The sequence below is a fragment of the Cervus canadensis genome, chromosome 9 (assembly GCF_019320065.1).
Source record: "Cervus canadensis isolate Bull #8, Minnesota chromosome 9, ASM1932006v1, whole genome shotgun sequence".
NCBI lineage: Eukaryota > Metazoa > Chordata > Mammalia > Artiodactyla > Cervidae > Cervus > Cervus canadensis.
The window spans coordinates 67,818,475-67,831,694 of record NC_057394.1 but is presented as its reverse complement, the minus strand read 5'-3'; the positions used below and the strand labels follow the sequence as shown (position 1 = coordinate 67,831,694).

Below are 13,220 nucleotides of genomic sequence, written 5' to 3'. Positions count from 1 at the left end.
AAGGAGCTTAAGTAAACACTTTAAAATTACGTAATGCAGTTCCAAAGGAGGAACAACCCCAGCCAAACTGTGCCATATAGTTTTACAGATGCAATTTTGCTGTATGCCAGAATGCTTATTAACCTATCTATAGAATGACTTCATAGCAAAGATAACAAGTAAGGAAGTTGGAAGTGAGCCAGTCTGTTTCTAGGCCTCTTGAATGAAGGCAGGGTTGTGGAAATTATTTCAAAGTAGTTATCCAGTGAATGTTTTTCTTAACCTTATAGACTAAGTATTTCAAAGCATTCTGAAAAGTTCTATAGTAAAAATGGCACCTTAAGCAATAAATTCAATGTGATTTCCATAAATACGATGTTGCTGGTTGATAGTAATAATGCTCTACTACTACATTAAGAATTGAAGACTACATGTGTCTCTTCCCTCTTGGACCTCCCTCCACCCCACCCCTACCTCCAATCCCAGCCATCTAGGTCATCACAGAGCATTGTTTTGTGGTCAGAATATGGCCTGTACAATTTTTCCTTTCTTGTACTGTGTTGCACTTCCTTTGTGCCCAAGAAATAATTGATTGCATATATATTTAATGGAAATGTAAAAAGAAGCAGTATTCTCCATTTCTATAATGGAAAATCAATTTATATATTTATTAAGCTTCTTAAACGATCATAATAAAACTTTCCTGTTTCTAAAAAAAGAAGAAAATTAAATACAATCTTACTTTTTATTAAGTAAAATAATTTGGATCCTTTTTTATGTTACTTTTTCCTCACCTTTCTATGTGTTCAAAATATAATTTATCTTAAATGCTGCCAAAGCCAATAACAAAATATATTTTCTTCAATATCTTGGCAAGGCTCTGTAAAGAACTGCAAGTCCCTAAAATGGCAAAGTTATTAATATGAGTGTATGAACAAAATGCAACTTTATGTAAATTACAGAAAGGGTCTTTCCATCAGATTGGCAGAGACTGAAAATAAGTGCTAATAACTGTTACTAAGAATGTAATTTACACACCCATCTATTACTATATTACCTTTCTGGAGTCAAAAATGTCCAAATCTTTGATACAGTAGTTTCACTTGCAGAAACCAATCCTGAAAAAAAAAAATCAGATATGAAATCAAAGATTTATATATGTTTATGACAGTATCTATAGATAGGAGACCATCTGAATATTCAATAGTAAAGGAGTGATAAAATAAACCAAGGTACATCAATCTAATGGAATTTTTGTAACCACTAAAAATACTGAATACCACAGAGAAATGCTAATGTTTAATGTACAGATAAATCTTTTAGGTTATAAAACTATTTCTCCTCAAGGGCTAGGGGGAAAATATACCAAAGTATATTATGTAATTATGGTAATTTTTACCTTATTTTTTTTGCATTTTCTAAAATGAGCATATATTTTAACCATCAGAAAAAATCATTAAAAGATTTCTTCCCAAATATATAAATCAAATGACACAGTTACATTCTTATAACACTAAGATATTTAATAGTTATACAATAGTTACTTTTTACATGCATCTTTTTATTTTGCATATTTATAACAACATCTGCCAGTGAATGATCTCTGTTTATAAAACTAAATCAGATAAGATACAAGCAAATACAGAGTATTATGTGAAGGGTATAACTTGAGGAGTAATATTTGGTGGAAAAGTTGATTTGGGGAGAACTTTGGATAGTCAAAATCCATCTGGGAAGCCATAATGGCTGGACCAATTTTATATCATAACTTTTATAACAATATTTTTTATTTTCAATTGTGGTAAAAAAATACAGTTAAAAAAACACATAACATAAGATTTACCATCTTAACAATTTTAACATGTACAGTTCAGTAGTATTAAGTATATGTGCAGTATTACATATAATAGTATTTTAAGGATAGTGTTTCTGTTGGTTTCATAAAAACAATACATGTTCATTTATAAATAATTCAAACAATATAGAAAGTTACAGGAAGATTTTTAAATCTCTTCAGATCCCAGATTTTACCATCAGTATTAAGTGATCATCATGGCAGGCATATTTCTATGCACTTATACAAATAAGATAATCTTATTTAAGATGAGAATGTGTACACTATTTTTAAATTTTTTAAATATTAAATTTAAAATTATTTGAATATGATAGTACTATGATAAGCTGAAGGAATTGCTGAACTTCCAGAACATATGTTTCTTTGCAACAAAAGATCTTATTTCCTAAAAATATCCAGTTTAAAAAATTAAGAGTTTGGAGATTTTTTTTATCTGTATGTTTCCAATTTCGAAACATAATGTGCTGTGAAAAAATGTATTTTTTTTGTCATTATTTTAAGTGAAGGTTTTAATGTTTCTGTTTTGTAACCTTAACTTCCTTTGGTCATTTGGTCATGACCTCTATTTTAAAATCCAGTGGTCACAACACACCTCAATTCTTAATTCCTACTTACTAATTTTGATTCCTCACTTATCTGCTCTTCATTAAGTAGTTTTGTTCTTGTTTTCCTAGCAGGGATTCACGGATGCTGTTTGCCTTTCTTGGTCAATTTCTGAGTGACACTTACGTAGATATCATAGTTTGGGGTCCTGCTGGCTTTGCCTTAAAACTATAAACATTCTTGCTTTGAATATTGCTTAGAGGAAGTCTAAGGCCAGCATGGTTTCCTCCCTCTTATATGTTACTTAGTTTTCAGCCTAGAGGTCTGAAGTGAGTTCTTCCTTCATTCTTCATTGTTAATAGCTTAACCAGTATATACCCTGATAGTGAATATTTGTCCCTTTTTCTTTGAATATTTTATTCTGCATATTCAGTTCTTTCATAATTTTGTGGAAATTCTGTTAATCTTTTTTTCCTTCTGTTAATCTTTAAGTGGTTTTTCTGATTCATTTGTTGCATTATGTACTCAGGGAGTGGAATCCAGCTATATTGTGCTGTCTTTGTCTCAGTTGCATACTGTCTTCTTTGCAATTACTTTGGTCCACTTTTCTTTCCAATTTTCACTGCAATTCACTATTAAATTCATTTGATGACTGGAATGTATTGAGTGCCAGCATCAGTGGTAAATGAGATCACATCCCTTCCTTAGTATGAAGCAAAGGAGCTTTTACTTGAAAATAGGGAAGGGAGAAATAAATATAACAAAGTCAGGTAATGATCATAATAGGAAACCCAGGTGAGGAAAGGGAGAGTTGTGGGCAGGAATCATGCATTTTAGATAATGCAGTGAGAGCAGGTCTCTCTGAGATGACACTTGAGAATAAACGTGAATGAAGCCAGGCAGTGAGCTAGGCAACGATCTGGGCAATGCAGAGGCAGAGACGAACAAGTGCAAAGGCCCCGTGGTGGAAACACAGTGTGTTCAAGACAGAATGATAAGAGCCAGATGAGAAATCAGAAACTGGTGAGAGATGAGATCAGAGAATCAGACAGGCCAGGTCACAAAAGGGGCTGGAGGCCTGAGGCTGAATTTTGTTCTGTGACAAGGAGAGGGGGACCATATGTGCTTTAGAGCAGGGGTCCCCAACCTCTGGGATCTAATGCCTAAGGTGGAGTTGATATAGTAATAATAGAAATAAAGTGCACAATAAATGTAATGAGTTTGAATCATCCCCCAACCGCCCCTCACCTCCGGTCTGTGGAAAAATCCTCTTCCACAAAACTGGTCCCTGATGCCAAAAAGGTTGGGGACCACTGCTTTAGAGGAGGCACTCTGGCTTTTGCTAAGTATTTCAACAACAGTAAATTGAGCATAAAAAATTGATCAAGTGTTGTCTAATGGAAAAAGGAAAGGGGGAGCACTAAGATAAGAGAGTAATAACTTCAGGAAGTCATCTAGTCCTGGATTAACCGAGGAAGACCTGAAGTTACTAGAACCCAGCTTCCCAACTGGCTCGAGGGTAAAGAACCCACCTGTCAACACAAGAGACTTTAGAGATGCGGATTTGATCCCTAGGTCAGGAAGAGCCCCTGGAGGACACGGCAACTCAATCCAGTATTCTTGCCTGGAGAATCCCCATGGACAGAGGAGCCTGGAGGGGGAACAGTCCATGGGGTCGCACAGAGTCAGCCACGACTAAAGCAACTTAGCTAGAGCACGAATGCGCAGGAGCCAGGAGCAGGGACTCAGAGCTGGAACCCTGGCCTGGGGTAGGAGGTGCTGCCCACTTGCTGTCAGCTCTGAGGTACGCTGAGGCTGCTTCCAGGAGAGTGGAAGATCGTTGAAATTTGGGGCTAACTGCTGCTGGTAGGGTGAAGGTATACAATGGGCAATGCTGGCAGGTATGGAAAGTCAACGACGAGGAGGAGCAAGTTCTTTTTCTGTCTTCTTTCTTTTAGTCTTTTATCTAATGCCTCTTACAGACTGTAGCAAGAATTCAGCTGAAAACAGTAAAAATGTAGCTTGCAGAGTCCCAGCCACAGCAGCACAAAATGGAGTAGGGAAGGGTTTATTGCTAAAAGTTAACAGTCTAATAACTGCAACAAAGAGGAATTCAGGATGACCTCTAGGTTTCTGTCTTGAGCAACTGGATGAAAATAATGCCATCTATTGACATGGGAAAACTCAGGGAGAAGTAAATTGAGAGGGAGAAGAAAATCGGTATGTTTGAGTATGTTATTGCCAATTTACTATTTAAATAACAAACAAATGCAAGATTTATCATTTTTCCCAAGTCTATTTCCTTTAGCCAGACTAGACTACTCAGATCTCTTATTCGTTAATCTTTGTATTCCTTTGCTTTTGTTTTTTAATTTCTTCAGTTTTTGATTGGAGGATAGGTGCTTTACAATGCTATGTTGGTTTCTGCTGTATAACATGAATCAGCTGTAATTATACCTATATCCCCTCCCTCTTGAGCCTCCCTCTCACCCCTGCCTCCATACCCTCCACCCCCATGCACCCCTGTCATCAGAGCACCAAGCTGGTATTTCCCACAAGCTACCTGTTTTACACATGGTAGTGTATATATGTCAAGGCTACTCTCTCAATTCATCCCACCCTCTCCTTCCCCACCCCGTGTCCACAAGCCCATTCTGTACCTCTAACATGTCTGTTTCGAATGAATTAATTTTGAGGTCCTTATTAGATATATGAGTGGAGTTCATGGGAAGGGAGTTGGATATAAGTTTGGAGCTCAACAAAGGTATTAAGGATAGAATACAAATTTCAGGAGTCCTGAAAACACAGACAGACAACATTTTAAAACCAGAAAAACTGAATAAGATGACTCAGGGAGGGGCAGGGAATGAATATTGATAGAGAAGAAAAAAAGGGGGGTGAGGAATATGCATGCCTCGGAGTCCCAAACATTTGGGAAGAAGAAAATGATCTGGCAAGAAGGTAATTGGTGATACCAACAAGAATAGTTTAGGTGGAGCTGTGGACATAATAATCTAATTTGTATGGGTTGAAGATATACAGTGAGGAAGTGGAAACTGCAAGTACAGACAACCTTTAAAAGTCTACTATAAAGCAGAGCAGAAGAAATGGGCTCCTCCTCACCATGAAAGCAGAGGGGGATATGAGATCTAGGGTGATAATATTTTTAGAAGGGGAAGTAGTATAGTATGTTTGGAAGTGGTGGTGGTTTAGTCACTAAATTGTGTCCGACTCTTGTGACTCTCGGACCCGCCAGGCTCCTCTGTCCATGGGATTTCCCAGGCAGGAACACTGGAGTGCGTTGCCAGTTCCTTCTCCAGGGCATCTTCCTGACAAGGATCGAACCTGTGTCTCCTGCATTGCAGGTGGATTCTCTACCACGGAGCCACCAGGGAAGTACTGACTGGAAGAATCCAATAAAGAGAGAGAAACTGAGGATGCAGGAGATGGAGGGGATAATCACAGAACACAGTCCTTGACTATGTAAGAACGGGTGGGCTTCAGGACACGAGTGGAGGGGCTTGCCTTAGTTAAGAGCAGGGCTAGCTAACCCTTTACAAAAGAAGAGAGAGTTTATATGAGTACTGATGAAGGCAGGTTGATAGAGTGTGGGAAAGATGAGTTTCTCTTGTGAGAGCTTCTATTTATCAATAAAATCAGAGTGTGAAGTGAGGAGCAGGGAAATGTGGGAGGTGTAGGAGAGAGGAGACGCGGCATCATCATCTTGATGAACTGACTAGGGGATGTGCTGCAGCTGCCAGTCTGGTTTTGGTGATTCTGATTTCCAACCATGCTTACTTCATTTCTTGCAGTTCCAAATTTATTTATTTTGAAATGATAGTATTACTTCGGCCTTCACTGGCTTAGGTAGTAGACATTTTCTTTTTCTTGCTGCTTCTGGTAATGCTTTTAAAGGAGTTTTTATTGTTCTTTCTTTTGCACAAACTGTTTTATCAAGTATTTGGGGAGGAGTATTTTGTGATCTGCCTTCACTCCCCCATCTTTATCTGCAAGGCTATAATGTTTTTAAGTAGACTGCACTTCATGTTTTTTTCAATTCACCCTATATATAGTAATGTGACAAAAGAAATCATAGTAATATTACATATTGTCGTCTTATAACAGCCACTGTTTACTGAATGCCTGTGAGCCGTGTACTATACTGGGCATTCACACACATGATTTCTAACTATAACAACCCTACGAGGTAGGTATTGTCGCCAGTTATTTCCACAAGAAACCTTTTTTACTGGTGGTGTCAGATCACAGAATCTTACTTGAAACTCATAACTAGCCAATATAAACAAAGTAAGAACCAATTTTTCTCCCTTTGTGTCTGTAAAAAATTAGCACTTAAGAGGCTGTTCTTTTTGAAGTACAAAATAATACTTTGCAAAAGTGCACCACACAAACTAAGGGAGATTTTATGGACAGCTTTTTGACACCAGACTGTATCATTAATCTCTTGGTGGGAGAGTTGCTAACTGACAGATTCAAGGAACTTGATAAATTAATTGAGGTGTCCCTTCTCTAACCATATCATCAGCAAACATACTGAGAGCCTGCTATGTTGAAATAACTAGTAAATTATACTAAACCACTATAATTTTACAAGTTATAGGATATGTATCCGTGTTTGTTTTGGAAACTCCATTATTTGGATTTAAGTAATATCAAACTTTTCTTCTGGCAACAATATTTACACTCATGTGATGATACTGAAAACATATCACTGGGACATAAACACATATCTATGCCAAGTCATAGGTTTCTTTTTCTGATTATAAAAGTAGTACAAGTAAATAAAAATTTGAAATTATATTTAAAGAAAAAATATTTTTTCTTTATTTTAGGAAAATATAGATAAAACAACCAATAATTCCTTTATTTAAAGGTAACTGACTTACAGTTGACATATTTCCATGAAGTTTTTTAAGCATATGAAGTTTAAACTGTTTTCCTCAGTCACTGACTTTTTTCATAACAATTTATCAGAAATGCTTCCCCAAGTCATTTAAAACTCTTTAAAAACATTTTCAATGGCTGCATAAAGATCCTTGTGTGGAGCACGGTTTCCTTAGGTGGTCACTTACACTATTTTCCTTACTTATAAATAATGTTGCTGTGAACTTTTTATGCATAAGTACATTTTAGCATTTCAGATTATATCCTAAATTAGGATCAATTCTTAGAAATAGACTACATGGCCAACATTTTTAGGCTTCTTCATCTGTAAAAATTTTGCTGTTAAAAAAAAAATCTCTTAATTCTCTACATACATGTATATTGAAAATAAGCCTGAGTGAAAAATGTATGAGGCCTACCTTTTAAAACTGAGATTAATATTTAAATTTAGGCTCAGTGTTTTTGTTTTGCTTTGTTTTTAATATCTTACCTTTAAGGAAAAATCCACTCTTCAAAAAATTATTTACTTCTTTTCATCAGATTTAAAATTTACACGTAATTTGAGATAGGAGTTAAAATGTTTACTTCTTTCAGCCTAATGCTTCTATTTTTCACGGTATTAGCATTTCTTTTTTCCTAATTTCCAAATATGCTCTCCCAACAGTGCTGCCTCCAGACTCATCAGGTTAATCTCACATGTACACCACTAATTCATGGTATAAGTGTACACATGCATCTGAGGATAAAAACCTAAATAAAATTACAGATCATGGTCATTCTCAAATATAGCAAATTTGGCACAAGTGTTTAAGAGTACCAAATCTTATAAACTGTTATAAAACAGTTCAATGGTACTAGACTGAAATGCAGAGCTATGAATGGGGCACATTCACCCAATTCTAAAATTAATTTACAGTGGTGAAGGAATCACAAAATTTGGAAAAACCTCCAGAAGAAATCAAAGTAAATAAGGAGTACTGCTTTTTAGTACTACCATTTATTAATTCACTCGACTAATTAAAGATGTTCAATACTTACTGAACATCTTTTATATGTCAAACACTTGCTAGGAGGGAGCAAAAAGATACAGGCCTGCCTTCCTGGAAGATAATATCCTAGTGGAAGAGACAGGCAAAAGCAAATGAATAAGTAAAGGTCATAAGTTGTAATCTAGTCGCTTCTGTTACCCAGTATTATTCCTGTGAGACAAAGAAGTGATCTGGGTACTACCCCCAAAAAATTTTAAAGCAGTACTAAGAAAAAAATTGAAGATTTAGAATTATTAAGAAATGGATCTCTACAGATATTTTGACTCTTATTTATGACTCATCTTATTTAAAATATTTTAGTTATTTTATGACTCATTCCCTTGTACCCTGCACATTCCCTTGCCAAAAGTATCTGGTCTGACCCTACCTCAGTTGTAGCATGTTACAGTAGAAGGTGTGTGTATGTGCTCAGTCACTCAGTTGTGTCTGCCTCTGTGTGACCCCATGGACTGTAGCCTGCAAGGTTCCTCTGTCCATGGAATTTTCTAGACAAGAATACTAGAGTGGGCTGCCATTTCCTTCTCCAGGGGAATCTTCCCAACTCGGATCAAACCCACGTCTCCTGCATTGGCAGGTGGATTCTTTACCACTGAGCCACCTTTAAAATGTGCCAAATTTGGGGAGCAAGGAAACCCAGGTTTTAGCAAGTAGCAATGCTGATACTGAGATCTTTGGTAAGATGTTTAATTTTCTGGTGTCAGTTTCCTTTGCAAAATGATGAATTTTGACTAAATGATGGCTAAAATCCCTTTTGGCTTTAAAATTCATTGTCTATGCATCTGTCTTAAAACCTTTCTTCCGTTATGCTCCTATTTATACTGGGGGTGGGGAGGAAATGGCATGAGGAATACAGAGGTTGGAAAGAATAAGATTGATTCCTGCTTGATAGCAATAAAGAATCTATAGTTTATAATGATCATTTCCCCATGTTATTTAATATTTTGAAAACATGTTTTTAACATCTGCATGGCATTCCAACATATGGATATACCAAAATTTATTTATGTATGCCTTCGTTTTAAAAATTGTTTTCCAGGCGGGGGCGCGCGGTGGTGTGGCACAGCCGGCCGAATCGCGGGCAACGGCCCGCTCAGCCCACCCACGCTCCCGCCCGAAAAAAAAAATTAAAAAAAATAAAATAAAATAAAAATTGTTTTCCTAATTTCTGCAATTATCTAAAGATATTTAAAATCCATACTTTACTGGTACTCAAAAGACTATGGCAGGCTCTCACTCTGTCTTGTTCCTTTTGCAGAAAAAAAAGTTACTGTGATTCCTTCTCATCTGCTCCAGCCTATACATGGCTTTCTCTTAACATAAAAACCCCACTTTAGACAACGATCTACAGCCTGTCCTTTCTCTTTTCTAAAACAGCATCACCCCTGAGTGAAGGCCCTATTTCTGCAGCTCTCCCAAAGCAAAAGAATGGGAATTAAAGCCAATTCTGTGCCTGCATCAAGTCTGGATAATGTATATTTTTAGTTTTAACCAAAGCTGAGATCCATGAGATTAAAATCCCTACCAGCAGACAAATAGGTAAAGATTCATATTTGTGAGCTATAACAAAAATGTGATTTAGCAGTAAGTCACATATGACTTAGTTAACTCTGGCAAAAGTTAACTGTGACTTGGGTGATTTTGCCATGACCCTGAACTTGTTAAAGTATTAATTGTTATTATGTTGAAACATTAGAACGTAAGTATACAATTAGGAGAAGTCAAACTTAAATTTTTAACTGCTAAATTCAGCAAACAACTGCACAATCTGCTATTTAGGGTTGGGTTTTGTTGTTTTGTTTTTTTTTGTAATATGGTATATATTATTTCAATAAATGTCAAATTCTGCACTGCTTTGATACTTCACCCACAGAGTAAAGGAATCAGGGAGGTGACAAAGTGCTTTATAATTACTCTAAAAAATACCCTGAGTGAGTTAAAAATCTTTCCAGTTTAATAGTTTTTGTCTGGGAGAAGAGTAAAACCTCTGTTGTACCTCTTGGATGCACAAGTTAAACATCTTTTTTATAACTTCAAGTTACTTTTAAGCACCTTATAGTATCAATTTGGAATCTGAAAGAATACTCACATTAACAATAATTCCTACCAATAGCTATGGACATTGTAGTCACAGATAGTAGAATTTTAGTGAAGGGATCTTTGGGGTCATATAATCCAACTCTCATCTTACAGATAAGGAAAATGAAGCCCAGAAAAGTTTTTATAACTCATAACAGTAAACTTGGCAAGCAGAGGGGAAGAAGGCTCTTAACACACTCTTTTGGCCTAATGCATGCCAGAGGGTAACAGGTTATAAGAAGAGTCTGTAGTTAGCTACAGTTGAACAACTGTAAGAAGAAGACCTGCTTTGGTTCCTAAATACACATTTTCCCCTTAAGATTCTTACTGGATGATCCATTCCACCTTGATTTATTACCACAAACACAAAAGGGAAGTGTCTTCACACAAATTAACGCGCCTACAAAATAAAACCCAAGAGAGAAGCTGGAGTTAGACTGGCAGAGCTAGAGTGTTGCACAATGTCTGGGGAGGACGTTTACACATGTCCGTATGTACACATGCTGCAGCCTCTCCATTGTGCTTCAGGAAGTGGCACTGACATACGCTACGGGCATAAATGTTGCCCGCAGGAGCTGCACATCACACAGGGACACTGCAAATAGAAGCTCTGTATACTGAATTAATTAAAGAAGGCTAATCGCCAAAACAGATCAACACCAAAATATATCACGGCTCAAGGACATTTCTTGCTAAAACAAACACGCACTGCAGTAGTTTTCAAGGTCTTTCTGTACCGCCACCTTCAGAACCAGAGTTCCAAGATCACCCAAAGGGTCTTTTCTCTTTCAGCCTTTTCAGTAGGAAAGTGAGTTTTTTAGGGGAGAGGCTTCCCAGGTGACACCAGTGGTAAAGAATCTGCCTGCCAGTGCAGGAGATAACAGGAGACGTGGGTTCAATCCCTGGGTCGGGAAGATCCCCTGGAGTAGGAGGTGGCAACCCACTCTAGTATTCTTCCCTGGAAAATTCCATGGACAAGGAGCCTGGAAAGCTACAGTACACGGGGTCACAAAGAGTTGGACCCCAACCAAGTGCACATGCACGCATGCATGCACACACACACATGCATACACACACACACACTCTCTCTCTCTCTCTCTCTCTCTCCAAGTAGCACATGTTAACTTCCATTCTCATTCTACTGGCTGTGACTTGGTCACATGTCCATAGCTAACTGCAAGGGAGGCTGGAGACAGACTTATGTGTATGGCCCAGAAGTGAGAGCATGGATTTTGATACCTAGTTAACATCACTGCCCACTTGGGTGCTCACTCTCTCCACATATATACATACACATACAAATTCTTAAGTCATCACCAAAATTAAATTAACTCATATAATTATGCTTCAAATAGAATAAGTTAGTAGTGGAAGAAAAGGCCTTTTACTTAAGAATTAGACTCATCTCTACCCTTTCCCTCCTTCAGTTCAGTTCAGTCACTCAGTCCTGTCCAACTGTTGGCGACCCCATAGACTGCAGCAGGCCAGGCCTCCTTGTCCATCACCAACACCACCAGCTCCAGGAGTTGTCAATGGACAACTCATGTGCATTGAGTCGGTGATGCCATCCAACCATCTCATCCTCTGTCGTCCCCTTCTCCTCCGGCCTTCAATCTTTCCCAGCATCAGGGTCTTATCCAATGAGTCAGTACTTCCCATTAGGTGGCCAAAGTATTGGAGTTTCAGTTTCAACATCAGTCCTTCCAAAGAATATTCAGGACTGATTTCCTTTAGGATGGACTGGTTGGATCTCCTTGCAGTCCAAGGGACCCTCAAGAGTCTTTTCCAACATCACAGTTCAAAAGCATCAATTCTTTGGCACTCAGCTTTCTTTATAGTCCATCTCTCACATCCACACATGACCACTGGAAAAACCATAGCCTTGACTAGATGGACCTTTGTCAGCAAAGTAATGTCTTTGCTTTTTAATATGTTATCTGGGTTGGTCGTAACTTCCAAGGAGCAAGCATCTTTTAATTTCATGGCTGCAGTCACCATCTGCAGTGATTTGGGAGCCCAGAAAAATAAAGTCAGCCACTGTTTCCCCATCTGTTTGCCCTGAAGTGATGGGACCAGATGCCATGATCTTAGTTTTCTGAATAATGAGTATTAAGCCAACTTTTTCACTTTCCTCTTTCACTCTCCTCAAGAGGCTCTTTAGTTCTTCTTCGCTTTCTGCCATAACGGTGGTGTCATCCGCATATCTGAGGTTATTGATATTTCTCCTGGCAATCTTGATTCCAGCTTGTGCTTCATCCAGCCCAGCATGTCTCATGATGTACTCTGCATATAAGTTAAATAAGCAGGGTGACAATATACAACCTTGATGTACTCCTTTTCCTATTTGGAACCAGTCTGTTGTTCCATGTCCAGTTCTAACTGTTGCTTCCTGACCTGCATACACATTTCTCAAGAGGCAGGTCCCTCCTTCAGGCAGAACTAATTGTTAATTAATGCGTAACAACAGTCAACTGAAATCTCAAAATGAGGGAAAAAAGCAAATGTTTGCAAGAATTACCTTTTTTATACATCTATATGTATAAAGACATATATGTATGAGATATAGATATAGATTAGAAGGAGGTTGGCTTGGTTTCAGTATCCCATCACCTACTCAAATTCAGGACTAAGACTTACAACTGGGCTGTTTGTTTTAAAGGCACAAGACCATCAAGTTCCCTTTTAATTACAAATAAATGGTGTCTGAAGAATATTCAGCTTTTTACACAACACAGATAGTAATTCTATAAATAGTAAATTTAGTGTGGGTTTTTTTTTGAGTAAGTTGCCATTTTAATCCTCAAAACTGTTCC

At 37.6% G+C, this 13,220-nt stretch overlaps 1 long non-coding RNA gene across 4 annotated transcripts in view; it reads right to left on the bottom strand.

Moving 5' to 3' along the window:
* Nucleotides 1–468: 468 nt before the first annotated feature.
* LOC122447636 overlaps nt 469–13,220 on the bottom strand; it is a 36,402-nt gene continuing 23,650 nt past the window's right edge. For 2 of the 4 annotated variants that reach the window (XR_006271320.1, XR_006271318.1), the window contains exon 5: nt 469–1,097. This is a non-coding gene — a long non-coding RNA (uncharacterized LOC122447636). Of the gene's footprint in view, nt 1,098–12,629; nt 12,691–13,220 lie in introns of those variants that run through there. The other 2 variants (XR_006271321.1, XR_006271319.1) reach the window with 1 other exon arrangement.